Source organism: Mustela lutreola, chromosome 9 (genome assembly GCF_030435805.1).
Source record: "Mustela lutreola isolate mMusLut2 chromosome 9, mMusLut2.pri, whole genome shotgun sequence".
NCBI lineage: Eukaryota > Metazoa > Chordata > Mammalia > Carnivora > Mustelidae > Mustela > Mustela lutreola.
In genome coordinates, this window is record NC_081298.1 from 59,289,010 (window position 1) to 59,316,104 (window position 27,095).

The window sequence follows — 27,095 nt, forward strand, 5'->3', positions numbered from 1 at the left end:
TCCTCCCTTGAAACACTTACTATGAAAAGTAGTTTAAAAAAAAGAGAGAAGAAAAGAGAGGTAGTTATATGTATATGTGTGTGACTATTTGCTTTTCATTTTCTGGTTACTTCTTGAGACCATGAACTCCACAAGAGCAGGAACCTTGTCAGCTTTGCTCACGCAGAGCAGTCCCAAAGCCGATAAGAAATTTCTAGATGAGGAAGCAAGTACTGCCGGTTAACCTGATTACAGCTCCTATTTGTATCAGTTTAGAGACTGATTGGTGAGCTGCTCTCCTCGGGCTTATTATCATTCCTTTTAAGTAAGAGATGTTTAAAAGCTTTACAAGTAAATAACAAAAATATGAATTTCTCACAGACGCTGAGTCTCTAATAAAAGAATTATTCTAACACTTATCTTGAGACTGCATAATTAAGAAACAGCAATACTTGGGGGGTTGTTGGGTTTTTTCTTCTACTTAAGATGTCTACATAGACCATTCTCTGCATGGTTCTTTCTTTGATAATTAAAGCTCTCATTTTCTCTTTTCATCATTAGAAAACCATCCCAGATAACAAAACTGTATTTCCTTTAAACCATAAAAGTATTGGAATATTACAATCAGGCTAATTTCATCTACATGACATTACATGAATTTCTACTTGAAATTCATTCTCATTTAAAAGCAAAACAATAGACCAAAATTCACTTAATGTTTACCAAGAAATGGACTGAAGCTCAGGAAACCCCATGAGGAAAAAGGAGATTATCGGGCACTGGAAGAGGGACGGAGTTAGCCAGCGTCCTTGACCATATAAGAATATATTGTATACTCTTTTTGTTGTGGGGCTTTTATATGGCAAAGCCGAAAGAATTTTTTAAATGTCAGCTTCCACTCTCATGTTATCGACTTCTTTCCCTACCCTTTTATCCACTAAGAAACCAAAAATCAAGTCAACATATTTTCAGGTATAATGCTTTAGGCCAAGCACGAGGGAATGCAACAGTGAATAAGATAAGGTCTACCCTCAGAAAGGTTTTGGTCTCTGGGAGGACATATCTTGTAGATCAGTATAAAGCAGGGAAGAACAACTCTCCTCCCCCAGAGTCCGCAGCCCACATGCCCCCCAGCTACATGAAGAGACCCATCATTTGTCTTCAGAATAAAGGACCAGCCAGCAGCATGCCTGGTGTCGTGTCGCAGCTATGACAAGTGGTTCCCATCATACCGGCCCAAAAGCAGAGCACTTCTTTTCTTACCTCCCCTAAAGCAGGTCTAAATGGTAACCATGTTTGTCTGGGCTTTAGGAACCAATCTTTTTTTCCCCCTTGAACTCATCCATTTCATCCTTTTATTCAAGAGATGTTTATCAAGAGCCTGTCATGTGCCCGTGCTATGGTGGGCACTGGGGACGCAATGGAGAACAGGAGCCAAAGTCCCTGGGAGCATGAAGCCACCCTCAGCAGGGACCGCGTGTAGCCCTCACGTAATGACAACACTGCTTGCTGCGAGCGTCCCAGGCCCTCTTCCATGGGCTTAAAGTGGCCCATCCATGTTATCACGACAGCATCACCACGTGGCGTGAGGCCAGGGGGCTGAAGCCACACCTGCTCCAACTGGGGGGCCTGGACAGAGCCGGAAGTTGTGTCTGCACACACCAGCCTGCCTATGGAACTCGGCTCCAAACCAACCTTCTACCAGACCACGCGCAGTGACCACGCACAGTCCCACAGATGAGCAAGCACGCACTACACAAGCTTTGTGAGGGAATATGCTGGGTGTGAGGTTGGTTAAGCGAGGAGGGCCTCATCCGGTGGGAGAGGGACAGAAAGGGTCCCCCGGGAAAGCCCAGGACTGAGAAGGTTGGGTGAAGTGTATGAAAGGAAGGGGCCTGGGAGGTCCATGCTGAGGTCAGAGGCAGAGACCTGGCCTCTGGCAACTATGGGCTCAAGACTCAGGAGCACCTGACATGCAGGTGAGAATCAGGGGGTGTGGGGGTATTAAAGACAAGAATTCCCACGGGGTTGCCATGATGCAAAGCTGAGTTTCCAAATATCAGCACTTTGGGAGTGATCAAGCACCACACGAATTCACATGTCACCATCATCATCATTAGTAGTAGTAGTAGTAGTAGTAGTTATGGAATACTTAACTACCACAAATCAGAGATGCTCAGGTCCTAAGTGTCTTGTGGAACAAGCCAGGTTCTCATCAGTAACAAGGAAGAGGAGAGAGCAGAAGGACATCTGTGCACTTTTAAAGCAACAGCGGCAAGATGAGTAGTCTTCAATTGGATGAAGGCTCCATCTCCAATTCCACTAGACAGCCCCACCTCCTCCAGGATGCAGCCCCGTTGACCCCCATGCCGGTGACCCGGTCTACACCAGACTGCTCTGGCAATTGTGTCGTACTGGCTGGCTTTGTGCCACCATGAACCTCACGAGTCCTTTACTGGTAGAGCAATGGCTCGCACTTCCCCGGACCCAGGGGTGCTGGCTGCCACAGCCGGACAGGTGACAACTGCTTGGGGGGCTAGAGGGCTGTGAGCCTCTGACCTCACCAAGTACCTGGGGCTTTCTCTGGGGCCATCCACATGTCAGTGTTTGGTGAGAATGTCTCATGCATTTATGTTCATTCTCCCTGCTGATTTCCAAGGTGGGGATTCTGAAACTCGCACAGCAACAAGGAAGCATGACGCTCGTCCCACGGCTGACTTCACACGTGCTTCATCAGGGTGGGTGCTCTGCCCCCACGCTGACTTCAGCTTCAGGCTCTCCTCATCAGCTCAACCCCAGCAGTGTCCTTTAGAGGTGGCACAGCGGACACTCTCTGCAAGTCCGTTTGGGAATCCAGTGTCACCGCAGCAGGGACAACCACGTCAACTTCTGTCATATGCCATGATGTGGGTGTTCTGTGAAGAGCTGAAATCTAATATGTATAGAATCAAAGAACATCTTTAGAAACCAGTACTATATGTAAAATTAAAATTTTAGGGGCACCTGGGTGGCTAAGTCCATTAGGGGTCTGACTCTTGGTTTTAGCTTAGGTCGTGATCTCAGGGTCATGAGATCAAACCTCGCAACAGGCTCTATGCTGGGTGTAGAGTTTGCTTAAGGTTCCCTCTCCCTCTCCCTCTGCCCCTCCCCCACCCCGCCCCTGCTTGCTCCCCCCCCCCCACTCTCAAGAAGGAAGGAAGAAAAAAGGAAGGAAGGGAGGGAGGAAGAAAGAGAGAAAGAAAGAAATTTTAAGCATCCATGGATTCAAATGAAAAACAGATGTACAAATGTACCAAGCACACCCCTTGCTCTTAAACCCATTCAGAGATTTTTTAGTACACTCTTAAAAATAAGAATAAGGTATGTGTGTTTTAAATGATCTGCCTTTGGGGATTTGCATAATAATTTGTTACATCTTTAGCTGAAGTTCCAGTCTGTGGCCATACAAAGAATGTAAACTCAAAAGAGCTTTCCTGGGAAAACTGTGCCAGTTTGGGATGATGACCATTGTGCCCAGGCCCAGACACCTTCTGATGTCCTGTCCTGTGGGAAATGATTTCTTTGATGCAATGATGGCCCTCACGTGCACCACCAAGTATGCCCTCTCAGCCATCAGAAATAAAAAGGCCCACAGACCAAATTTAAAAACTGGAAGCAGGAGTACCTGGGTGGCTCAGTCAGTTAAGCATCTGCCTTCTGCGCAGGTCATGATCCCAGGGTCCTGGGATCGAACCCTGCGTTCGGCTCCCTGTGTGTCAGAAAGCCTGCATCTCCCTCCCCACACCCCCTGTTTGTGTCCCCTCTCTCACTGCGTCCCTCTGTGTCAAATAAATAAAATCTTAAAAAATAAAATAAAATGCTAGAAGTGCACCGTTTACTAACTACATTTAACACACAACACCAGCCACAAAGGCAAGAGGTGTGTGTGGGGGGGTAACCAGCAGAGCAACGTGCAGGGCAGGACAGACACCTCCCTCTCCCTTTATCCCTGTCTCCCATAGCAGCCCTCCCCACAGAAGGGGTGATAGCAAAGGTCAGAGCTGGGGTGGGGCAGGGGTCCAACAGAGGGAGGTGCCTGGAACCAATGACACATGCTCATTTTTTCTGGAGAAACGCAGCGACTCTGTCTCCAGAGAGACCACCATGTCTGCCCCTGCAGCTGGCTGCGAGCAGCCATGGGGCTTTCAGCGCATCCTGGACCCATCTACGGGTGACAGAGCTGCCAGCCTGAGGGCCATGACGCTTCTCCACCATCACTTCCCTCTGGCTGGTGCCAACGAGTCTCCCACTCACACACACTTCCATGTGACCGGCCGGTCGCTGACTCTCCATCCACGTTTATCACATTTCTGGATTCTGCGCCGGTGCGCGGGCCCCTTGCTAGCGCATTGTCTAACCTAACACGCCCTCGAGATTCACCTGTATCTCCCAAGCTATGAGCAGGCTTACTCTCTGTGTTTAATATGTCTTGGGAGTTTCCTCCTTCTATTTGTCTTCTGTTCTTTAAGGCAAAGCTGCCTACACTCAAGACAGCAAAGTCGCGTTCCAATATGAATCTGGGGTTCTTTTGGAATAGGTACTAGGAACTCTCTACCATTGAACTATACCCAGGTTATTACTTGGGATCCAGCGAGCCAAAGTCTTGGATGAGCTTTAGATGTAAAATAATGGTAACTATCAAATGATAACAGGAAGGAATGTCCACCTCTCCTGTGAGGTGGAGAAAAAACAGAGGGCTTTATGCAACAGAAACCATGGGAACAAAGGAACACATAAGGAATGTTTTAAGGCACTACAATAATGGAATTATGGCTAATTTTTTTCTCTGTCCAAATTATAAATGTGCCTTAATGTAATAAAAAAAATACAGTAAAAGCTGGTCAGACGCTCCACCACTGGCTGGTTGAACACCTTCGATTTCCTGCACAAGGACTTCCTTTGAAAAGTAGACTATTTCTGCTACGATTAACTCTGTATTTTAATATCCATCTTTTCTCTAAGGTGGTGACATCCCTGGGCCTCTGCAAACAAACACAGCCCACGCATCCTGGCCTCTGATGGAACATGTGTCAGCAGCCTGAAAATTTAAATTTTAAATGTGTTTGAGTTTCGGTGCTGGTCTCGTCCACTAAGTGACTAGAGGAATGTCTGGACACTGTGAGTAATAAAAATGGAAAGGAAAAGGTAGTCGTGGATATTTCAAAAAGCTACCAAGAGGGCTTTATATGAAAGACGTTATACCTCAAAGAGATTCTGGACTATATATTCAGGTGTTTTGTGCTAGAGCCCCTCTGTCCCCTGGGCATTTCTGGAATGGTGAAGCATTGGGCCCCTGCCATTGGCTGGAGTTCAATGGAGCCTCCAGGCAGACCCCTCCTCCCCCTCTCCAAGATACTCTTTCCTGAAGTATCCAATGCCCAGGGACTGGAACTCCCCTCTGTTGACCACACTGGGACTCCCTCTCTGCTGTCAGACTCACTGGTCAGCAACCCCAGGAGGTCCCTCTCCTGAGGCTGAAAACATTGACTGCCAGGAATATGTTAATCCCCTCTTTGCTTTTTCTGTGACAATGAACAAAATTCTACCAAACCATCCTCAGTGAAATCAGAAATTATTTCACTTGGTTTCTGTTGATGTTTCTTTTTCTTTCTATTGGCCAATTTATTTTAAGGCTGTAAAGTGGACTAGAACTAGATTCTAGGACCCTCAATTAATTGCTCTAGGGGCCAGCTTCTCCGTGTGCTTGTCTGTCGCTGCTTACCTCTGCATGCCCCTTTTGTTCCCTTCTTACCATTGATTTTTGTGTCTTTCCACTATGGTCCGGTGAAGGATCGAGACCGGAGACCATGAGTCTCCTCAGCTTAGCTCCCCTCCCATGTGGCTGGGGCATTGTGGGTCAACTGTGTAAACCCAGTCCACCACAAAAGGCTCTTGTTCTGTAAACTGGGATTCCTATGGTACCGGCAGCCCAGAAATGTCATGAGGACCAAACATGATGATTTATATAAAGCACCCCGTGGGAGGCTTCACACACAGAAGCACTCAATGAACACTAGCCCTAATTCCTTTGTCTTCATCTAGGAATTGGCCACCTTCGGGTCAGGTGCCCGATGGCCACTGTGACAAACACCCCAGCGTTGGTTCCCCAAGCAGATCATTGCCTATACTCTCTGTCCCCATGACTTCCCTTTAGGGGATTTTGCTTCTCGCTGGTTTGGTGACTCTGGTGTGCTCTCAAACACAGAACCCATTCCCCTTGCAGATGGGATGGGACTATGACCCAAGCTAAGCCAAAGAGGTTTGGGATGAGCAAAGAGAAAATTCTGCATTTCCTTTCCAGCTCTTAAGCTGCTTCTTTTATAAACTACTTTGAGCATCTCAGCTAGCTCACCCTGTCCCCTTCCCCTAGGGCCAAGTTCAGATCCCTGTCGTCAAGTGTGCAATGAGGAAAAGTGAGCATGATAAATGGTGACAAGAAGTAGGAAACTGTTTTATGATCACAGAAGGGCTCTGCTCTTTGAGGAAAGACTTTAGGGATCTGTCTCTTGGTGTCAAGCAAGTGATACTTGGGAGAATCTCAGTCCCGTTTACTTGGTCTTCTCCATAGGTTCCTGGTACCCGGGGATTTACCCTCTGTGGGCCCCCCAGCCTGTTGGCACCATGGATGATGATTTAATGAGCTGTTTTGTCAACACACAGCCCCTGGGCTGACTTCTCACCTTAGAGAATGATTAAGAATCCCACAGTCCTTCCCAGCTTGGCTCAATATAAGTCCTAAATAATTCATGTTTCTCTGGGATCCTGCAGTTGAAAGCTTATTATCTAGTGCCATTCTGGCATTAGTCAGGACTCTGGCTCCCATAGAAGGAAATATGTACAAAAGATACTGTGTAGCCTCGGGAATTGGATAACTGGGTTCAGGAAGATTAGGAACCAGGGATCCTCAGCTCCAGCAACCTTCTAGAAGGACAACCTGTCCTTCAGGATTCAAATCCCAGAGACAGAACATCTAAAAAGAGACATAGAAATGTGGTTTTGACACATCCAGAATCTGAAAAATATTCATGGAAGGGGGTTTGGAGAGTACTCAACCAAATAGGATGGAACATAATTGTAGATTAGGCTGAATATAGGCTACAGCTGCCTTTACCAAAGAGGCTGTGTTCCTTCCATCTCCCCACACACGCTCACACACTCTGCTTTCAAAGGGTCCTTGAGGAAGACATTGGTGCAGGAAGCACCAGGATGTTTTAAAGGAGGGAGGCACTGACAATCAAGAGGAAGTCACGATCGCCCTAAAGAGAAGAGGAACCAGGGACCGTCACAGTGATGATCAGAGGATAAGTAGGTGGTATAATCTAACAGTGACTTATGTACAGCTCCCATTGCATGCCCTAACCACACCTTGGGGCCTATGCTGCCCCAGGAGCCCAGCCTAGAGGACATCACACTTGTTACCGGCATGAACAATATCATGATTAGGATCCTAAGGGCAGGAAATGATAGGTTCCCAGAAACCTTGTCTAGACACCCACATGAGAGAGAAATAAAAATAAATACAAAAAAATAAGGCACCTGCCAGCTCAGCTTCTGATGTTCCAGAATTGGGGGGCCTGTTGGAATGTCTCCTCCAAAGTAAAAGCAAGACGTTTCATTTTGTTTCCCTACCTTCAGAAAGACAGTCAACACTGTGATCATTTCTTTGGATTTTGGACTCTAACAAACTAAATTACTTTCTGGGTGACCTAAAAAGCCCTCTTGGTCTAAGCTATAGCGCAAAATTCTGCTTCTCAAATCTTTGATATTAAGTGGAGACTCCATGTTACTTGAAATGTGGGTTAAATTGGCTAAAATACCACATTTTCAAGATCTATAGAATTTCAAAACTCTCCTTCAGATTTCTGGGCTTGCATCCACACAGTGTCTTCTGGAATTCTTTTCCACAATGGTATCTCTTAGTTATAATACCACAGTGCACATCTAATGTGGTGGGGCGGGGAGGTGGGATAGACCTGGGGTGATGTCTATGGTTCTTCCTTCCCCACTATCCATCCAAGTCGCATTTGCTCAAAGTCTTGCTGCTGCCAAGACTTCTCCATCTTCTGCATGACCTGGACTTACCATCGCAAAAAGTAGGAGACCTTTGTGCTTTCATTTATGTGGTCTTGCTACAGTTTTTATTAACTTTGATCAATGCACTTGCTCTCCTAAGAGGCACGCTGACAATCTTGAGTTCCAGAAACACTGGCCCCTCCCTGCATTGTGTAACAGCAACAACATAGCCCCCCTGATGATCAGAATTCACCACCCCAGCCAACATGGTCATCTTGTTCTGGCAGGCTCACCCAGTGATATGAGTAGGAGGGTAGCCCCAACTTCCCATTCAACGGGACCATCGCTGTATCCCTCATGTGGAAAAAAACCATCCCCATTGAAGACTGAAGTTGTGGGGATGGGAAGCAAAATATGTACAAGTCTGTGAGTAGGTATGATAGTGCCACTTCTGTTACTAGCTGTTGGTTCCCAGATACTCGTTTTCTTGGTGTGGAAAAACACTGCCATCTATGATCACTGAATAAAAGCACATACCGCAAACTGCAGGACAACATTCCAACCTCTCAAGGTGCTGGCTCATAACGGATACCATAACTAGATCTCCATTAGGTTATTTCATCATGCTAAAAGCTCCCCATTATATGGGTGATGAAGCACCTTTTGAATATCAATGAATTCACTGAGCTTGGCAGAAGGAAGGAGGTTGTAGAATAATTTCCTTGGCCAGAGAAAATGTTTTGTGGGACACCACTACCGTGAATGAGGCATTTAGTAAGTTCCCTCTTGATGTCGCAGAAGCATCATACCCAGTGTTAATGTCTGTTTCAGGAAGCATGAGTCACTGACCCCTCCACAATGGAAAAGTTCAAATGTAATCGAAATGGCCCTGAGTAGCTGGCTGGGTTTCCTCCACTCCAGGATTGGGGGCTGCATCAAGTCTTCCAGCTGGTCCCGCTCAGCTTTAGTGGAAGAGGTCAGCATCACTCAAGGCGTGAGCCCCGTCTTTCTCATCCTCCACCCATGGCTGCTTGGTTCACCTTGTCTACCATTGCTCCACCAAAAACCACTAGGATGGCAGGGGAAAGAGGCTGATTGGTAGGAATAGAGCTCATTAATTGTCTACTTGGTTACAAGAAGACATCTTCCAAGGGAGCACCCCCCCTTAGTGAAACACCACATGGGTAGCAAACATTCTCACATTCACATAGACTATTTTGAGAGGCATACCCACATTCTCTTCCCTAGAGCTTTTTGTCATTTTTCTTCTCTAATCTCCTTCTTTCCAAATCTCTGTCTGTCTGGCCAGAAGTAAACTACAGCCCATGAAAAGGTACACATTCTGATCTCAGGCCATCTTTCTGTCCAGGAAAACAGACAACACATCCCACTTCAATTTTCTCTTGAAAGAAATTCTCCTTTCTGCTGTCCTCCAAGGCCATACCTGAATATGAATACACAGACACAACACTTCAGTTCACAACAGTGTAAGCATATCTATGACACCATCTGTAAACCGAGTTCAGACATGTTCCTGCTTGATCAGACCAACCATCAGAAACTCCCCATGGAGGCTTAGCAGTGGGTTCAGATTTAAGACAGTACCCTAGGATTAACCAACCTGACACTGCGAACCACATGTTCTTCAACGTAGTTGCCCCTATAAGACCTCATGCCACCCCCAAGTGATGAGGGAGGGCTAATCATACACTGAAAGTTATGGTCATATATTCCAAGGGATGGCTTTATAGTTCAGATAATACCCAATCCATGAAGGAAAGTTCAGTTGAAATGGTCAACAGATGTGCAGTGGTTAGTCTCTGCCAGGGCCCAAAAGCAAGCTAGAGCTTTCCTTAAAGAAAACGATTACATTCCAAAGGAGGGTATGGCTTTGCTCAAAACCCCATCACTGGTACATCGCAGGCCGTATATCATCTGACGCTGTCATTGTAGTAGACCAGCATGATATTCTATGAGATTGTGAGACAATGAAGTCCTTAGGCCATCAAGAATATAGAAAACTGCTTCTAGTGTTTCTTGCTGACTAGAATAGAAGGGTGGAAAAAAACAATCTTCAGGATAGTAACTTCATACCAAATCAGGAGCCATGCTGATTTAATTCTGGTAAAATGATCACCTTGGCTTTCCCTGGAGCAGGATTAGGTGTATGATAATTTACTATTACATTCCAAGAACCATGTGTCTTCTACACAGATGAAAGTTCTTTCACGAGCGCCTGGGTGGCTCAGTGGGTTAAAGCCTCTGCCTGCAGCTCAGGTCATGATCTCAGGGTCCTGGGATCGAGTCCTGCATTGGGCTCTCTGCTCTGCAGAGCAGAGAGCCTGCTTCCTCCTCCTCTCTCTCTCTCTCTGCCTGCCTCTCTGCCCACTTGTGATCTCTGTCTGTCAAATAAATAAATAAAATCTTTAAAAAAAAAAAAAGAAAAAAAGAAAGTTCTTTCACTATTTCTAAATCTTTCAACATTTGATGTCTGCACCCCTCCTGCCAATGAATGTGGCTATTTCCTTTGGTGTACAATTTTGGTGAGGAGTTGACACATCAGTGAATTGTCCTGGCCCTTTTCTAAAATTCTAGGCTTTACTCCACAGAGCTGATGTGGAGGTTCCCCCTGATAGCTAGGTATGCCCACTCCATCCCTAGATTCAGAAAATAAACTAACACTAGATTGAAGATACCTTGTGACATGGCAAGATTCAGGTTAAATCTCTCTTTACCTCATAACCCTCATAAGAAGCCCTCTTCTGACCAGTGGACCACAGTGATATCCTAAGTCCTTTGACTCTGAGCCAGAATCCAACCATTCCAGAAATTTGAGGGTATTTTCTTGCTTCTAGTAAGTGGCTACAGATCCCTTACAAAAAGAATAGGAGAAAGATTTACAATTTCTACTTGTCTTCTTACTAGAGGGCTCTTCTTCAAGGATCCCCTGATTCCCTCGTTTATTCAAGGAACTTTGGTCCGTGAACTGAGACAAGTCTGAGAAGTTCATGACTTCCACCCATGTTGACCCAAGTCAAATCTTGTTTTGCCAAGCTTAGTGCTTTTTGGTTATACAGATCAAGTGTAAACTTAGTGGACTGCCCAAAGATTTCACCACCAAAGATCTCTGTGGTTCAAAACATGCTACTTACCACCCGACCACCCTCACCCCTGCAGCCTATTACAGCAATGGTACCTGCCTGTCTGTCAGTGATGTGTCGCTATTTGATTTCAGCCCCGTAGAAGCTCATCATCTCTGTTGTCATCAGGAGCCCATTTCAAGAGCAGCAACTCTCATCTCCATCTCTGACTATGAAGGGTAGGCATTACAGGTGTTTTTTTGAAGATGCCAGTGTTACTCTGAACAATAAATTTCTCCATGCATCAGGGTTTCCAACTTACAGTTGGAAACAAACCTGTTCCAGTACACATGGTAGCTAATTAGATGCAGAATCTTTGATAAGCTGATGCATACAGATAAATTCAACAGGACCAGAAATCATGATTATCACCCTTGGAATCTCTCCCACACATACTCATCTGGGCTGTGCTACTATAAATTTTTAAATCCTATAAATCTTTTAGTACATTAGACTTCTGCTCCCAGATATGATTGTGTAATTAGCCCCTGAGGCATATTGGGATCTGACTATGATTATAGGTCAATTATGGTGGAAGAGTTAACATCCCCAAAGAGACTACTTCGGGTCACTACTGCCTGGTCTTCTAACAAAGCCTCATTAGACTGCAGTAGGTTTACTTCTCCTGGCAATGGCAGTTCAGTGAGGTTGGGAGAATCAGGATAATATGACTCACTTGAGCCTTATCAAATGTCATCATTCAAATTCTCTGGATCTCAGCCGTTAATAACCAGTGCCCTCACTTTCACCTAAGAAATCGAGCAAGGCTATGAATTCAACTACATTATAAATCAGAAATCCATGGAACCAGTCTCTGTGTCTAATTTTATGCTGTTTTCAGGCCCGATCTGCAATTTATTGTAAGTTTATTTAAATGTACCAGATTCGGCTGGTGCTCTACACTGACCCCCTCAGCACTTGCCATTTTGTGCACGCCAACCCAGTTTCCACAAGCCATCCTTAATGGTTCTGTGCCTGAGACCTCCTGGGACTGGTGCATCCCATTCTGCCCACACACAAGGAAGGCTAGAAGTGCCAAGGAGTGACAGCATCACCCTGGAAGCACTCTGTATTCATCCATGTTTGACAAGATCTTCCTCACCCCTAGGTGAGAGAACTAAGGCACATTTTAGACTACCATCCAGAGTTCTCCACTAAGAAAGACCTCCAGTTGCCTGTATAGACAGCTTACTTGATAATGCACCTTTTATTGGCTACTATCCCTCTCCCAACTCACCTTTTTACTGCTGTTTTTGGCATTTCATCCCAAGGAAACAACTTACATTTGACTTGGCTTCTGCAGAAATCCAAATGAACAAAGGCAGTAATAGAAATTGCATGTCTTAAATGGAGATGTTGAATCACTGAGTTAGTTTAATTATTCAAGCTCCCTGCACCAATTAGTAGAAAACAGCCCATCTAAAACTTATTTTATTTCTTATCCTTTCCATGGCAGATTATCATAGCAGACACTGGATCTGCCTACATCTTGTTTTCAGTGGGCCCCCAGGTGACCACAGATGACAGTTTAAGTCTTACAGGTTGGTGAAGACAGCAGTGTTCCATCTGCTAATGGTAACAGGTACCTCTGTATTCTCAAACCTACCTGAGCCAGAGAGCTCATCTCAGATTTCCATTTCCTTGAGAGTTTTTCCTTGAGAGAGAGAAGTAACCACTTCTGTTACCAATTACTCTATTAATCAGTCTTCTTAAGTGCAGGCAACAGAATCTTCTCTAGCTCATTTAAGTAGAATGAAATTTGTAGGCTACTCATAGGCTCACAAGAAATTGTAAAACTGAACTTCAAGGACACTTAGAAACACACCACAGAAGTAAACTACCAAGAGAACTGCTGCCTCTCCTACCACCAAGAAGCTGCAGAACAAGAAGGGGCCTCTCCTTTGCCAGCTCACAGATCAGAGTCAGAAAGCCACTATATCAGAAAGCTGTTCATAAGAAACAGAAAATGAGGGGCACCTGGGTGTCTCGGGCAGTTAAGTGATCCACTCTTGATTTCCACTCTGGTCATGATCTCAGGGTCGTGAGATTGAGCCCTGCATTGGGCTCCATGCTGAGTGTGGAACCTGCTTAAGATTCTCTCTCTCCCTCTCTCTCTGCCCCCTCCCACCATTCATGCATGTGTGCACACACTCTCACACTAAATATATATATATATGAATTTATATATATATCATAATTTATATTATGATATAAATTATATATGTATAATTTATATAATTATAAATATAATTATATATAATTTATATATATCATATAATATATGTGATATATAATTTATATATAATATTCATATATATATATATATATATATATATGAATTTATATGAATTGATACTTTCAGCTCTGGGTTCCAGAATGGTACTGTTTCCACCACAGCCTGAAATTCCTACCCCTTGGTTCATTTCTGAACCAAAGTTTCATGCGAATGCATCTGACTGGTAGAGCCTGAATCACTTGGAAAGATTATCCTCCCAAGGCCTTCCAACATGCTGAATGCTAGGAGGGAGTTGGAATGAGTTGTAACTAACAGACCCAGAGTATACCCACCACGTAGTTCATTGATACAAAGTAAACATTCATCAATAGTTAAAGAAAATGAAAATATAAGTAATTTAATTATTCACTAATTATACTCCTTCATTATATCATCCTCATTATCCTTAGGTCTCAACCCAGATATCCATTGAACGGACTGCTAACTTCTCTTTTGAACTTATCAAAAGTGTATGATCTCTTCTGCTTCTTGCAAAGGGAAATACACATTTCTTTTCAACAAATGGTGCTGGGACAACTAGACAGCCCCATGCAAAAGGATTAAGTTGCTACACTTCCTTACACCATATGTAAAAATTAACTGCAAATGGAAATAAACCTAAATGTTAGAGCTAGTATTTTCTAAAATCTTAGAAGAAAACATAAGAGTAGATTTTCATAACCTTGGTGTAGGCAAACACTTCTTAGAAATGACCGTAACAGCACAAACACAGAAGAAAAGAAAGAGAAAGAAAGAGGGAGGGAGGGAGGAAGGAAGAAAGCTAAAAAAGAAGAAAATAGATTTCATCAATTAAATTATTTTATGCTTCAAAGTATACCATCAAGAAAATGAAAAAATAACCCACAGAACAGGAAAAAACAGTAGCAAGTCATATATATGCTGAAAGATTATATCCAGAATATATATATATATATCGGATTGTATCCAGATATATATATATACACATACACTCTTAAAAGTCAACAACAATAAAAAGACAAACCAATTTTAAATTATTTTTTTTAGATTTTTATTTATTTATTCGACAGACAGAGATCACAAGTAGGCAGAGAGGGAGGGGGAAACAGACTCTCAGCTGTGCAGAGAGCCTGATGCGGGGCTTGATTCCAGGACCCCAAGGCCATGACCTGAGCCGAAGGCAGAGGCTTAACCCACTGAGCCACTCAGGTGTCCTGACAAACCAGTTTTAAAAAGGGTCAAAAGATCTGAGTAGACATTTCTCCCCAGGAAATATACAAGTAGCCAATAAGCACATGATAATACCTTCAGAATCTTTAGCCATTAGGAAATTCAAACCCAAACCCCAGTGAGTATGGCTTCATACTCACTAGGGTGGCTACAGTCAAACAGACAAATAAGAATGTGTGTTTGGCAAGGATGTGTGAAAACTGGAAGCCTCTGTGTTGCAGATGAGCTTGTAAAATGGTGCAGTCACTTGGAAAAACAGGTTGGCCATCCCTCAAAGTGTTAAACAAAGAGTTGCCTCTCACCCTGCAGTCCCACTGCTAGGTGTGTATCTAAGAGCAGTGAAAACTTGTATACAAACGTGTTTATAGTAGCATTATTCATAATAGTGCAGAAGTAGAAACAATTCAAGTGTCCATCTCCTGAATGGATGAATGGATAATAAAATATGTCATATCCATACAATGGAATATTTTTTGACAATGAAAAGGAGTTAAATATTGAGAGATGCTACAATGTGGATGAACCTCGAAAAGGGAAAGAGATCAATCACAAAAGACCACATATATGTAAAGACATATGAAATGTCTAAAATATGCAAATATAGAGAGATAGAATGTAGACGAGTGGTTTTCTGGGAATGGGGGGAGAAGGACAGGGGCATTGGGAGTAAACAGTGATAAAGAGCCTCCACACATATCCATAGGCAGAAGGAAAATGATCCCAGAGGAAAGTAATGAGGAGCAAAGAAAGTATGAAATGAATTGGGAAACTTAAAATAAAGTAAACTCTAAATTATAAAGATCATATCTTATGGGGTCTACAGATATCCATTAAATGCCATGGTATAAAGAAATCAGGAGGCGGGTGGATGGAATGCACGTGTTCTAAAGTAAACTTACTGACTTCAGATTTGATAAGTGAAGGATGCATGTTACAGCTAATCTCCAAAGGAATAGAAGGAGAATATGTAAGTTTCAAGCAATGTAATTGTAAGGTGGAGAATCAAAGTCCGAAATACATACATTCCAAGGGAGGCAGCAAAAGAGAGAGGGGCACCTAGCTGGCTCGGTGGGTTGAGCCTCTGCCTTTGGCTCAGGACATGATCTCAAATCCTGGGATCGAGCCCTGCATCAGACTCTCTGCTCAGCAGGGAGCCTGCTTCCCTCTCTCTCTGCCTGCTGCTCTGCCTACTTGTGATCTCTGTCTCTGTCTCTCTCTCTCTCTCTCTGTCAAATAAATAAAATCTTTTAAAGAAGAGAGAGGGAGAGAAAAAGAAAGAAAGAACAGCGAGACAAATAGCACAAAATAAGAAGATATGTTTAAACTTAATCATTAGCACTTAGAGTAAATGGGAGGCAATTTTAAAATTCACGTAAAATACAAAAGATTGTGGGGTTTTTTCTTTTAGAGAGAGACAGCATGCACATGTTGGGGTTAGGAGCAGAGGGAGAGGGAGAGAAAATCTTAGGCAGACTCCGCACCCAACACAGAGCTCGATGTGGGGCTCGATCTCACCACCCTGAGATCATGAGCTGAAATCAAGAGTCAGACACTTAACCAAATGAGCCACCCAGGCGCCCCTGAAGATTTTGGTTTGGTTTTTTGTTTGTTTGTTTGTTTGTTTTTTAAAAAATCAGGCTATATACTCATATTTCAAACATAATTAGAAGTAGAAGCTTTAAAGAGAAAGGATGAAAAATATACACTTGGTGCTTTCAGTTGTTCCCAGGGACAGTGATCGTTATAGATGGGACCCAGCAGGCCCTGGAAAGACAGTACCACCAGCAGTACCGAGGTGGGACCCCATAAGGCTGAGCTGCCACCAGACATCTCACCTCCTGCATAGAACTGGCCAATAGAATTAAATTAAACTCAACAGAGACAAGTGGATATGAGCAACTGAGATCCAGGGCCCTTGGATATAGTTTTAGTCCCTCTGCCTGACCTTGATGGAAGTTGCATGGACCCCAAAATTACTTTTTTTGCTTAAATTAGTTTGGGCTGGGTTTTGTCATCTGTGATGCCAGCTCTATCCTAATAGAAGTCAATCATGTCTGTCTACTACCAAAATCCAGTGTCGGAGGCTGCCAGCCAGAAAGAGTCCCCCAGGCCAACGTGTCACTGAATTAATGCTCTCCCAGGAGGCCTCTTGTCAGCTAGGAAGCTGTCCTTCTTGCTCATGGCAAAGTATCTTTTTCTATTTAGAGCCTGAAATTCAGGATCATTTCCAGGGAGACAAGCCTTGTGACGAGGGATACCAGGGAAATTCTGAGCAGGAACTGGAGGAGACGATGTTAGAAAGAAATGAGGCAAAGCCTACAAGCCCTCCCAGTTTGAGTCCTGGCTTAGGCTGGTCCTAGACACACGTGGTAACTTGAAAGGGGCACATTTACAGCCAGCAGAGTGAAAAAAAAAAAAAAAAAAAAAAACAGAAGGATGAAATTTCAGTGAAAGATGTTCTTTTACATTTTATCCATTTGGCAAATAACATCATACCAGAAAGTGATTTAGTTTTACAAGAACGAATCATTAAGCATTCTCTTAAGAATAGTAAAATCAAAAAAGCATGTTAGTTGCAAATAATAATCATCATCATATCGTAGCAAAAAGCTACTCACCATTTTGAATGTGACCAAGGCTAAGTACTTGGCATGTGTGATGTCTAACATATGGGAGGGTTGTTGTTTTTGTAATCTCAAATCCTATTCTCAGCTCCCAACTCCTGTGCAGTAAAGGACGGTTGGTTCAGCTGTTTGAATCACCATCACCAAGCATCGCTGTGGGCAGCATGACTCAATTAACTTGACGCTAGAGCATGAATTGGAATGAATGCTCTCCCTTCCTTGTCTCTCGTCTTCACCAAATAAGTCTCCTAGGGGACCTCATGCCACCCCTTCTTGCTCAGGGATGCCTAGTCTTGCCCGAGGCCAATTCTGCAGCTGAAGCCCAGGAAGCCCAGTGGAAAGGAGGTAGGTCCCCCACCCCTGCATCCAGGTCCTACTTAGCTTTCCTGAGAAGATATGACGCTGTAATTTCACTTTCTGAACCACTACCCCACCCCACCTCCCCAGATGCAGCAAATGTCCTATTAAAGTCTTAATAAACGTGATTTTTAACACATCAGCCTGCGTGCCTTTCCCTTTATTCACCATATGTTCATTCTCACTCATCCTTCAGATCCAGAGCCTTTCCCATCCCCACGTCCAAATTTTGTATGACTTATCACATACAGTAATTGTAGACTTACTGTTTTGATTATTTTTAAATGCATTTCTTCCTCAGAGCAGGAGAACACCGAGCCAACAACCATACCCCTCTTATCCTTCTAAACAAACCCCAATCTGTTGAGGGATCTACTCTTTCCTAAAGGCACTGGGGACACAAATCCCTCCTCTAGAACCAAATACAGACACCAATTAGGCAAACTAACACCAAGCCAAATTTCAATTTTAAAAAAATAGATTGTCTTTCTGCACTCAAGCCTCTTAGCACAAGAGGGTTGCAAATCTTTTTGGCTGCATCTTATTGTATTTTCCATTAGGTTTCTAGTCCAGACCTTTCTACAGGAGCCAAGTGCTTTGGCTGCTACAGAACACTAAGGCTAGGACACCAAACTGCTGTTGTAAATGTGAGGTCCAGGGAAGCAACGTGATAGGCTGCCCAGACTTCCTGCCTTTCTCTGTTCCTCTGAAATATATTCAGGAGCAGAGAAGGGTCTGGAAGGCACTGGGGTCCATGGCCCTTAAGGGCTGCCCTCCAAGGAGGTCTCAAGTGGACTCTGAATTTACAGCCACAGTGCACCTGGTGTAGGGGGACCCTAACAGATCAGGATCAGCTGCATGCTGATGATAAAATCCAAAGGTAGAGAGAAACCAGTGGTGGTGAAATAAAAAAATTTGTTTTAGTGAGGTTGACACTGGGAAGACAGCAGACTAGTGTCTCAAAGACCCTCTCCAAAGTGCTGAAAACACTTCTAGGTTTTATATGAGAAGAATGGGAGACAAAGGTCGGTTACTGCAGATGAGCAGTAACAGGTCGATCATTATCTTGGGGCCTATCACACAGGGCTTTGGGGTTTAAGGCAATCGTTATTACCTGGTGTAGTTTCCGTTCCCATCAGGGGATGCTTAGCCTGCAGGGTCTTTTCCCTTAGTTGAGATAAGCTGGAAAGGGAACTTAGTCAATCAGAAAGATTGAAGTCAAAATGAAGGGAGTTGAAATCCTCTTTCAAATTTATTAGATCATTTGTGACCTTGACTTTTAGATCACAGAAGCCAAATTGCAGCATCACCCAGTGAAATGCTACAGGCTTTACTGACACACAAATAAAAAGTCATAGGACCGCTTATTGTGCGGAGAACATGCCATCTTAATGCAAACTCAAAGACCAGGGAAGTGATTTGAAACCCCTGGGCTTGAGAACTGCTGACCCCAGAACAGGTAAATCTATAGAGACAGAAAGAAGATTGGTGGTTGCCAGAAACTAGGGAAGGGCCATGGGGAGGACTGCTTAATGGGCAGTCCTTTGGACTTCTTTTGGAGGTGTTAGAAATACCTGGAAGTAGATGGCAGCGATGGTTGTACAATATTGTGAATGTGCCACATGCCATTGAATTGTATACTTTAAAGCAGCTAACACGGTGACTTCCATGTTATATGGATTTTACCACAATAAAAAAGAAAACGGCTATGTGCACGATGTTTCAGTAACCCGGTTAAGATAGGAAGAGGCATAGGTATTGCCTTTGCTGTAGGAATTGGCTGAGGGTGTCTCAGGTCCAGCACAATTCAACAAAAGAAGGAGGGAATCAGGCGCCGTGGATCTAGAATGTGTCAGCATCTACATCAGATAATACAGTTTGAAAACAACATCAGTAAATGAGGGGCAGCCTCACCCTAGTCCTCAAGCATTAGGAATGAGAAACAGCAGGGTTTACCTGGGAGGCTCCGTTGTTAAGCATCTAACTCTGGGTTTCAGCTCAGGTCATGATCTCAGGTGGTGAAATCGAGCTCCATATCCAGCTCTGCACTGAGTGTGCATCCTGCTGGCCTCTCTCCCCTGCCCCACTCATAATCTTTCTCTCAAATAAACAAATAAGACATTTAAAAAAAAAAAAAAAGTAAAGAAATTTGAGACAACATACATGAATCAACAATGGCCAGACTATATATAAAAATAGTACTCTGGCCCACAACCTGCAGCAAGTAATTAGTCCAGAAGGCCAACTCTTTACCTATAATAAACCACCCAGGAATCCACCCTGGACGGGAAGCCAAGTAATAATACCTGCAACAATTAGCTGCAAATACCCAGCACTTGATCAGTAACTGACAGTCTTTCTCATTTTTGTGGTTGCTTCCAACTTAAGATCAACTAGAGAAAGTCAAAATGCATCCCTAACCAATTACACAGGACACTCAGCTTCTGGTTAGGCACCTCCAGATTCCCATGCCATCAGCCCCCAATCAAGGCACACCTGGAGTGTTTCCTTTTTTTTTCTTTTTTTCCTTAAACTAGAAAGCCCTCCCCACTTCTGCCCACCTTTGGGTGTCTGCAAAAACCAAGTGATAGTCACTGACACTTGCTATACCGAGAGCCCAGAATCAGTAGTCTCTGTCTTCCTCATTTCACTGGTCCTCTTATCCACTGAAACTTGGACCTCAAAAGGGAAATAAATATGAGAGTAAGGAAACTCACCTCAGACAAACCTAAGTGATTTAAGACTGCCTCTCTGGCAAATTCCTCAGCTTTGCAAGACAGGAGCAATGTCTCAAACGTCCCTTTGTCTCTCAGAGAACATGGGATTTATGCAATGGTATTTTTCTCCTTCATGGGGTCAGCTGAGTGCCATTCTTAAGCTCACTGCGGAAGATTTCTCCCAGTTGAGTCTGACTTCAAAGACTGTGGCAGGACAGACTACATCATCTGTGTGGCCCACTGCAAAACAAAATTCAGGCCCTTTGTTTAAAAATCATTAAGAATGTAAAGGGAGAAATAATGAGCTTGAAGACATATTTGTGTCTCTACGTTCCTAACAAGCTGGGTTTTGCATGCCCCAGACAATGGACTCTGAGTACCTGTTGTAGATTGCCTGGGATCCAGTGGGGCTGGAACGAGATGCCCTTCTCACTCACATCACTCCATCTCTGCTCTGTTCTTTGCAACCCTAAGTCCATAATTTTATTTGAATTAACTGCATAGGGAAAATGCTATGTACCAAATGTTTATGTCTTCCCAAAATTCATATGTTGGAATCCTAATCCCCAAGGCCATGACATTTGGAAATGGGACCAGTGGGAAGTGGTTAGGTCATGGGAGACCAGCCCTCATGAAAGAGATCAGTATCCCTGATCATAAAAGAGAGCCCCCGCCACCTGAACTCCCTGCCCCTCCCATCATGTGGGGACACAGCAAGTCAGTCTGCAACCAGGGAGAGGATTCTTTCCAGAACCTGGCCATGTTCGCATGCTCATCTCAGAATTCCAGCTTCCAGAACTCTGAGACATAAGTGCCTGTTGTTTAGAAACTACCCAGCCTTGATGTTCTGGTAGAGCAGCCTGCACAGGCTAAGACAGGATGGGAACTGGTTCATTTTATAAGGCAAGGTTTTGATCAAGCCCAGTGATAAGGTATGTGTGTCCCAGGGACTCCTGGGGCTCTTTTAGAGTGAAGACATCAGAGCCCTGGGATTGAACCAACTCAGTTTGAAGACCCTGAAGGAAGCCTTGAAAAGCAGGCCAGGAGGCAGCTGCCAACAGGAGCCTAGGCCCAGCTCTGGCAGGATCAAGACCCCTTCACAAAGATGGAACAGAATAAGAAATTAAGAACCATGCCTTTTCACTGTAATGCCTTTGGACTTTGAACTCATAAGGGAAAAAGAACTTGATTTTGAACTTTGTAACTGAATTTGCAAGGTGATTTAACTGGTGATTCATGCTCTCTGGGAATTTGCTAACTTAACACTCAACTGGCAGACATGGTTATGCTTCTGCCATTTTATTATTGGAATTTTTTTCAGCGTATATTATTGGAAAGTCACTGTTGCTATTTTATCACATTTCTAGAAATTCTGATATCATGATCTGGGACAGTAAATCCAATCAAGACTAAATAACAAGTCCTAAATACAGAATACCAATACATTTAATTACTTTAACTGCTAGGGTTTTTAGAGTTGTCAAGGAGTAAAAAGGCCCAAGAGGAGAAATAATGAGCAACGGTTGGGGATCAACTTCGCTGAAGACAGGAGCACTGCCCTGTGAAGCTGCTGCTGGTGTTCCCAAATGGGGACAGAGGAGTCTGGCTCAGTCAGTGGCACATGCAACTCTTAATCTCGGGGTCATGAGTTCAAGCTCCACGTTGGGCATAAAGCTTACTTAAAGTAATAATAATAAAAATAACAACAACAATAACAATAATAAAAATAGAGGATGGATTATAGTTTCTTCTAAATATATTATAGCAATGTCCTCAGCCTCTGCCCCAGGCCAGAGACAGCAGCATCTCCTGAGAACTTGCTAGAAATGCAGACCCAGGTCCCATGGGATACCCATGCAATCAGATGCTGGGGGGGCGGGGATTGTGCTCCCAACAGGTAGCGTGTCATCAGCCCTCTGCCCAACACTGATACAGCTCAAGTTTGAAAACTACTGTGTTGGAGAACTAAAATGTAGGGAACATTATTAGGACAGGAACGCTCATATTTCTTTTTTGTTTTTTTAAGATTTTATTTATTATTTATTTATTGGACAGAGTAGGCAGGGAGGCAGGCAGAGAGAGAGGAGGAAGCAGGCTCCCTGCTGAGCAGAGAGCCCAAGGCGGGGGGCCGATCCCAGGATTCTGGGATCATGACCTGAGCTGAAGGCAGAGGCTTAACCCACTGAGCCACCCAGGCGCCCCAACGCTCTCATTTCTGATGTTTCCCTCCAAAACCAGAGTGACACACTTCTGATTTGCCTGGGACTGTCCCAGTTTTAGGACTCAAAATTCTCGCTCCTGAGGAGCCCCTTCTTCCTACGCACAATGTGGGTAACACTCCAGACTTCCCTCTATGGTCTCACTCCTTTCCTGTGATTTCCCTCACTGGCAGCTTGAAGAGAAAGACAGGTCAGATGCAGCCTAATGGCTCCCTCCTGCCTTCTTTGAGGGGTGAGCTGCCCCTCTCCTCTCTCTCTCCCTCCTTCTGGAGGTTCAAGCCAGGTCCCACACAAGGGGGCCTATAAAGGTCGCAGAGCGGGCAGGCAGATGGGAATCTTCTTGTTCATGCACACTCTCCAACAATGACTTTATCTGTAAGAATGTCATGTTCTGGTCTCATCTGCTGACCATCTGAGGAACATAGATGTGTTTATTGGGTCCCACCTAATACTGGCAAACCTCAGAAAAATCTCAACAAACACTGAGTGATTTTTTTTTTAATGTAGAAACACAAAATCTTTTTTTTTTTTTTTTTTTAACGTAGAAGTGCAAAATCAAGTGGTGCCTGGGTGGCTCAGTGGGTTAACCCTCTGCCTTCAAGGAAAGATCTCAGGTCATGATCCGAGCGTCCTGGGATAGAGGCCCACATTAGGCTCCCCGGGAGCCAGTTTCTCCCTCTGCTTCTCTTTCTCTCTCTCTGTGTCTCTCATGAAAATCATAAGAAAGAAAGAAAGAAAAAAGAAGTGCAAAATCAAGAACTACAGTTTAGATGAGAGTGACAATAACGTGAGAGAGAGTGTTTGGAGTAAAATGTCTTAAGCTCTTGCCGAAGTTGGTCTACACTGTCTTGTAATTTAATTGTCCTGCTGGGGGTGCAGGATAATACCATATCCCAGGGGGTTATGGGGTTTTTGTGAGGAAGTGAATATGCCCACTGTTGACATCCTAATACATTACACAGCCATAAAAAGTGATGACATTGTGTATTTGAGATAGCATGGATGGACCTAGAGGGAGTTCTGCTCAGTGAGATAAGTCAGAGTGAGAAAGACAAATCCTGTATGATTTCACTCATATGTGGAATCTAAAAACCAATTGAATAAACAAACAAAAGGCAGAATCAGACCTAAAAATACAGAGAGCAAAGTGATGGTAGCCAGAGGGAAGGGGGGGGGGGGTGAGGAAGAGCAGAATGGGTGAAGAGGAGTGGGAGACACAGGCTTCCAGTTACGGAATTACTAAGTCACGGGGATAAAATGCACAACAGGGAGCATCCAGTCAATGGTGTGGTAATAACCTTGTGTGGTGACAGATAGTAGCTATTCATCCAGTGAGCATAGCATAATGTATATAGCTGTTGACTTACTAAGTTTTACACCTGAAACTAATGCAACGTTGTGTGTCAGGTGTATGCAAATTTTAAAAAATTGTTTAAAAAATCCTAATAAGTCAACCATAAATCATAAAATAATGATTTAAAAATATGCTTTAGACTAAGGAGGAAGAGTAGGGGCTGGAAGGAGGAAGAAGGGAGGGAAAGAGGGATGGCGCTATAGATGGAAAGTTTCTGTCCCCGCCCCCAAACTCACGTGTTGGAATCTAACCTCCAATATGATCATATTTGAGGATGGGGCCTTGGGAGGTGGTCAAATCATGAAGACAGAGCCCTCATGAGTGAGACGAGAGACCCTGGAGAGCTCCCTGTCCCTTCCTCCATGTGAGGACGCAGTGAGAAGACAGCCATCTGTGAACAGGAAGAAGCCCTCATCAGGCACCATGTTGGCACCTTGATCTGGACTTCCGCCTCAGAACAGTGAGGAAACACTCATCTGTTGTACGTAAGCCACAGCTGAATGACCAAAGTGGATAGCAGGATGGGTAGATGGAGAAAGAGACGAATTAATCAGTCTTACCTTCTCAGCTTTTTGAAAGTGTAATCTCAGTACCAGTATTATGATTTACACTCTCTGGTATTCTTCTAAAATGCAACACACAGCTTTACTGCTGTAACCTCTCCATAAATGTGTGATTGAATTAATTAAAGAAAGAGAACACTTTCTCCTTGCTCAGAAACTATTACTTGTTCATCTAATCAGAAACTTTGCTCCAAAATGAGTATCATTGTTGGAGCTACTGCTTCTACTTTTTTGGTATTTTCAGCTCTTTCTTCACACTTCTGTTCTGCCTGCAGGGCAATTCTCAGCGGTCTCATGGCTTTGTTATTCCAAACAAAGCTCCAATCAAGGTCACCATAAATCAGCATGTTCTCTTTCAGCTGAGAAGATACAAAAGATTCTTTTCACTTCCTAAAGAAAATCAAGTCAAGGAATCCTCATACTGTGTAAAAATTCAAATGTTTCCTACAGACCTACTACATAAAAAATACTGTGCAAGTCTGTGTGTGAAATAGGATGAAAAAACCCAGTACATGATGTAATGTTGGAAGTTCTGAAAGAGATGAGCAGGAATGCCTGGGTGGCTCAGTCGGCTAAGCGTCTGCATTTGACTCGGGTCATGATCCCGGTGTCCTGGGATCGAGTCCACACTAGGGTCCTTGCTCAGCGGGAGTCTGCCTCTCCCTCTGCCCTTTGCTCTCTCTGTTGTTCTTTCTCTCTCTCAAATAAATAAAATCTTTAAAGGAAAAAGAGATGAGCAAACTGCTATTACTAAAGAAAATAGTAATAGGCATGGAGACGTGTTTAACTACGTGGGAACCTCCTGTTGGAGTCTCCTCAAGTACTTGGGATAGAGAACTGCATGGAAGATTGACAGTGGGGTGCTCAGGTCAGCTCAGTGCTCTCCGGATTTAATGCTGGAATGACTCCCTATCTGTATTCACAGGCGAGGGAAGCCCGGGACAGTGAAGCACCACGAGCAACCAGAAAGTCAACCTGGCAATGACCTGATTTGTTTGCTTTTTAATAAGCATAACTCTGTCAGCTGAGCCTCAGCACAAAGAAGAAGGAAATCAAGGCAGTTGAGGGACAGAGAAAAATCTAAAGCCTTTAGTCCATAATTTGAAATGGGATCCAAACGTTTCTAGGCTGGAGAAGTCAGCACAAGCAAAGGGATAGGATGCGGGAAAATTGGAATTTTCTCTAGAAACAGCAGTAGCTTAGAATGACAGGAGCACGCTGTGTGGGTGCGTGGGGAGCAAGAAAGACCAGCCAAAAGAAACAACAAAAAAACCTAATGGAAACCTGGAGATGAAACACTGCGAGGAATGAATTTTGAAAAGGCCTGGCAGAGAAGCATCAGGCGGAATTGAAACTTTTAAGGATCAAGTTAATCATCTTTTAAAATTTCATATTATTTTAAATATGTATGCATGTTATAAGTTTAGGCTCACGGCTATGGCAAATAAATACTCTAAAAAAATGAGTGCCCGAAGGCCCAAACAAAGCAAAGAGTTACAAAAAAGCTCTGAGTGTCATTAACGCATCCCAAGAGGCAGGAAAATAATGGTGTTGGAGAACAGCATTGCCGTATCCAGCCCATCCAGAAAGCAATATTTATCCTTTTTATCTTTTTGTTTACTTATTTAACAGCAGCATTCAAAGTAAGGGCCTTGAGGTAAAAACACAACATTAAAAATCTTCACCAAGATACAATCAGCTCCAAAACCTGCGAGTGATACTGTCAAATTGGGACTTAGTATTTCCAGAAATTCTAGAGACCCCAGGAGAAATAGGAGATATCGAGTCAGACTGGGCAGAGCATGACGTCACCTCCGAAGCATGGAAGAGACACGCTTCCTTCTTACTCACCCTCCAAAGTGACTGAGATGCCTTCCTTGGCTTTGGGGTTTATGGGTAGCTTTGGTGGATGAATGCAATGGAGCAGGTTACACTCCTGGGGATCACTGCCAGGCTTGAGCAAACATGGAGGAGAGGCCGTGGGGAGCAGGAGGGGTACCCGTCACACACCATCAGACCTGGAAAGTGGGTGAAGACCTCTGAGCTTCTGGAAAGAGACAGGAATTGGACCACCATCTTGCCAACCTCCCTCCACACTCGGTGGTAGAGAAAAGTTCCTGACTGTCTGAATCTGCTTGGGCTCTGCTGTAACAAAATACCACAGACCGGTGGCTTAAAGAACAGATATTTGTGTCTCATGGCTCCGAGGCTGGGGGTCTGAGGTGAAGATGCTGGCAGATCCCGTGTCTGGTGAGACCTTGCTTCCGGGTTAGTGGGTGTGTGTGTCCTCACGTGACCGAGTAGAGAGAGGTTTCTAGTCCCCTCCTCTACTTGTAAGGGCACAAATCCCATCCCAGGGGCCCCCCTCATGACCTCCTCTAAACCTAACCTCCTCCCACCACCATTGCATGGGGGATTATTAGGGTATCAACATGGGAATTTGGGGGGACACAAGCATGTGCTCTACAACGCAGAGGTACAAGCTCCTTAGAAGCGGGGTGGGGGGGGGGGTGTTCCCAGGAAATGGTTTAGTCTATCTAGTCTAATCTTAGTCTAGTGTCAGCATGGCAGTTACAAACCCAAGTATGTAGGACAGCTCTGCCTCA

At 44.1% G+C, this 27,095-nt stretch overlaps 1 long non-coding RNA gene across 1 annotated transcript; it reads right to left on the bottom strand.

Annotated features, from left to right (window-relative positions):
* On the bottom strand, positions 1–26,493 carry LOC131808315 (uncharacterized). Its single transcript, XR_009344774.1, has 3 exons — positions 26,341–26,493; positions 20,354–20,593; positions 1–2,911 (listed from the first exon to the last, which is right to left on the bottom strand). It is a non-coding gene; the product is annotated as an uncharacterized LOC131808315 (long non-coding RNA).
* Positions 26,494–27,095: the final 602 nt, after the last annotated feature.